We start from the raw sequence: 4,659 nt of genomic DNA on the forward strand, positions 1-4,659 counted from the left end.
TTTATAATTGCGTTAAAAAATGACACGTTATGGTACTTTTTTTAACGCTTTTTGACCGATATAGGAATTACATTCTTTATGAATGCAAATGAATAAAAAACGGAACGGAAGTAGAAAATATCTATTATTCCATGGAATTAGGAATAATTAGATATGCTGATAGTAAAAATATTGTTTTCTGAAACTTAATTATAAATGAGATCACTTTATAAAAGGGTGAAAGAAACCTTTTGAAATAATTATCAACGGGTTCATTTACATTAAGATCAATTTTCAAGTCATTTGAATTAGTAATTATAAACATGTATTTAATCTACTTCACCAATCGCTACTATTATTTATAATATAAAGTTATAATAAAACACAAATATACAATTGACTGATAAAATTAATTCTTGTAAAACTTTTATCTTCTTTATAGTTGTATGCTTATTCTAATGTTTTTAATATAAAGTATTATGAATTTTGTTGGTACGAGGTCGAATAGTAAATTGTTAGATTTTTAACATTTTAATATTATTGATCAAATTTATTTTGCTCAACTTGTACAGTGAAATGAACTAGGTTCATGGGTTGAACAGCGTTGAATATATGGTGGGTATAGTGGTTATTTGTACATTTATGTTATTCGTGAACCGATTCGGTGGTTTCCAATTACCTACTCCACATAACGAATCACCTCTTCAAGCCTATTTTAAATCCTCTATCTGTCCACTCTTCGGAATTCTATTGTAAAATATTGTAAAAAATATTCAAAAATAAGAATGATAATTAAATAAGTGTTTCCATTGAGAATTTTATTTTCAATTATTCATTTCAATACTTCTTAACTGGGTTGGGTTCGGTGAGGTACGTTATGGAAAAGCAATATATACTTCTTCTAATTATTCACAGTTATTTATCTACTAAAAACTTCCATTCCCGATTTATGGTTTTTATTTCATACGAAGTGTTACATATATTTCTTTTACCCAATTTTTTTATATACTTCACTCCTTATTTCACTCAATTTATAGATGACTCTCTTAATATCCTTTTACATGCTAAAGAGAATCACTTGTCTTTAAATGTTTTTTATTGTAATGTTTTCTCTTCATTTATTTTAACTGTTTTTAAACGTTTTATTTATACACTAACATTAAATGCACTAAACTATTATCTAGCCACTAAATTATCCACCAAGATCTAACTATTTACTGAGCTATGCACTAATTTACTACTAATACTCATATAATAATTTATATAATTTATATATAATAATTTATATAATCATAACATTAACCAATTGTGTGAAAAATAGTAAATATTTGAAATGTAATACGATTCATAATAAATGCTGTAAATAACTATTTGCCAAAATACATGAACGTAGCCTACGTTGTAGCCTTACTTCCCGGGCAGAAGATTCTTCCTCAGGAAGTGGTATTCGTCATGGATTGCCGTTCACATTCAAAGATTTCTTTGTTTTTCTTATGGTGTCTTACGCTATTTGTATATGATTCTTCAAATTGTTGATATCAACTATTGGTGACATGAAGACTAATAATTTCAGATAACCCCATAAACAAATTCACCAAGATTTAACTCTGGAGATCAAGGAGGCTATTTTCGTATGTTAAAGTTTTTCATTTTATTTGTAAAATGTGATTTTATAATTTTTTTTCTAATTTCCAGATTATTGAAAATTTGGCTCTTTTTGGTGCATCCAAATATTTGATTTATTTTTCTAAAATAACGCCACTATCTAATTAATATAAAAATAATCAGAGTGAAATAATTCTACACTACTATCTGAAGGTCAGAGGCGGCTCATGCTCAATGGCTAACAATCTGTAACTTTTGGGACAACCTGTACAATCCAAGGATGGCAAAAATGAATTTTTCAATAGATTTTTCAACAAAAACATACTCTTTGTTGAACTCCAGAAAAATTATGGTTTAGGAGATATGTAGATTTTTAGATCGTTATACATGCCAAGAAAATCGTTTACCATAAAGAGACATTCTGAAGAAAATTATCATAAATTGTAATTAATTACTGAAAATACTTATATGAAGTATTGTACTACATACTGTTGAACATCGTGTTACTTACATAAGAGAAAAATTGAAATGTGAAAAAATTTAGTTGGTTAGCCTACAAGTTTTGATAGAAAAACAAAAAGAAACTATAATAAATGTTCGAAGTGGACACCTTGCTCTTCTATACACTTCCAGAGTCTACGGAGGATATTGCTTTTAAAATAAAATTCTAAAATTCAGCCTTTAGAATCACAATGGAAGTTTATTATATCTATCATGTGTTGCACGTACCAACCTTCTAATATATTCCCAAAAAAATGACCTTCCCGACCACACAACCAGCGCACGCAAAATATTACTACCATTTAACGCATCAACAACTATTCATAGGATTCTTCAGGAGCAATTTTTTTTACCTCGTTCACATCCAGAAAGTAAGTACAATGGAAGTAGAGGATTATCCAGTAGAACTCACATACGCTCGTTGTTTTCTAGATGACGCCTCTCCCCACTTCCTAAATGATACAAAAAATCATCTTAATAACATTTTTCATACTGGGATTCATTTTTTTTTGGGGATATCTTGAAAGCTTAGTATATGTAACACCGATAAATACAAGGAATGAAATGATCGATAGAATAAACTTCCATTGTGTCGCTATAAGGTAGAATCTTGGAATGTTCTTTCGAAGAAATATTCTCCGTATACTCAAGAAGTGTGCAAGATGTCCACTTCAAACATTTACTATAGTTTTTTTTTAATGTTTTTGGTAAGTTGTAGGCTAATTAACTAAATTTTTTTACATTTCAATTTTTCCTTATGTAAGTAATACAATGTTCGACAGTATGCAGTTTAAATAGAAATGTTTGATTATGTTTTAATACCCTCCTGTAAGTATTTTCAGTAATTAATTACAATTTATGATAATTTTTATCAGAATGTCTCATTATGGCGAACAATAAACCATAAATTTTATCGAGTTAAATAAAAAGTACTTTTTTGTTAAGAAATCGATTAAAAAATTCATTTTTGCTAGTCCCGAAACGGAAACACCCTATATATTGTATATTATTGTCAGCCTTGAATTACGACTTTTAATTGACACAAAATTTGTTGATTATCTAAAAAATATCTCTCATAAGTATTCATAGGGACAGTTTTTTACAATAACAAGATTAGGCCCGATTATTTCTTGAATATTACCATCTAACCATTTTAATTTGAAAAAATAGTCTATCTATCCATTCATCATCTGGGACTGAAATTATGGTCAAAGTACAATTTAAAAATACCTATAAAAATGAAACAATAATAAAAATCACTTATATCAATTAGTTAAGAATTTTAAATTGACGCTTTATAGAAACATCAAGCTTATTGATTCGGGTTGTTAAGGTTCAAAATTCCGTTTAAATGACAATTTGATTATCATAAAAAGCATAAAAAATGTGTTTTATTTTAAAAAAAGGTGTTATTTCACTTCTGTAACATAAATCTCTTCTCGGAAGCCAACTACGAGTTAATTCGCACAGACTCGATTCGACCTGTCGCTTCTCTAAAGCTAAATCATATATGCGCATCCATATTTGTCAGTAGTATCTCAGATATTGTCAAGTGCATTACGTTTACGTCTTTCTGGAGTGTTTTGTTTTATAATTATCGTTATAGTTAAATTATCAAGAATCCAATATGGAAAAGACTACTGACTCAAAATGAAATTGAGTACTACGCAAATCTGAGTGATTTCGGATTAGACGGGATTTTTGGCGAGGATGGTAACGACAGTAGCGATTATGAACCTTCTGAGAATTCAAGTGAAAGTGAAGGTGAAGTCGTCTCCGAACATGAAGTTGATCTCGAATCTGAAGATAATGTCGATGATTCCCAAGTAACAACATCACATGCGAATGATAATTTGTGGACAGAAATTCAACAAAATCCTGAATTATTCATTTTCCAAGAGAATGTTGGTGTGAAATTGGATACGACAAATTTTACAGCACAAACGCTGATGAACTTATTTTTTTTCGGATGAATTTTTTGCAATACTTGTGAAACAAACTAGTTTATATGCTGCACAAGAAATTGAAAAACGCAATAAAAAAATCTAATAGGTTATCCAAGTGGTAAGACGTTAGTGTTGCAGAGATGAAAGTTTTTATTGGTCTTTTGTTGCAAATGAGACCTCGTACTTTTCCATAAATTGAACATTGTTGGAGCACCAACAAGCTATATAATGTAAATTTTTGGCGCTCACATTTGAGTCGAAATCGATTTCAGTGTTTATTTCCTTATTTTCATTTGGTTGATAACTCAATACCATCTGCCGACAGATTATACAAGGAAACCAATACTAAATCATTTCAATAATATTTAGCGTGAAAACTATGAACCATATAAAAATCTTTGTATTGACGAATCCAGGATGCTATGGTGGGGAAAATTGCTTTTTCGCCAATATATAAAAAATAAAAAACACAAATATATGAGTCCGACAGTCTTGTAAGGAAAATAAAGATTTACAGCGGAAAATCAGAGGAAACTGACAATAATGTAGGTCAAACTACTGACGTCGTTTTACATTTACTTGAGGACTATCTCGATAAAGGATACATGGTCTACATGGATAATTTTTA

The sequence above is a fragment of the Diorhabda sublineata genome, chromosome 9 (assembly GCF_026230105.1).
Source record: "Diorhabda sublineata isolate icDioSubl1.1 chromosome 9, icDioSubl1.1, whole genome shotgun sequence".
Taxonomy (NCBI): Eukaryota; Metazoa; Arthropoda; class Insecta; order Coleoptera; family Chrysomelidae; genus Diorhabda; species Diorhabda sublineata.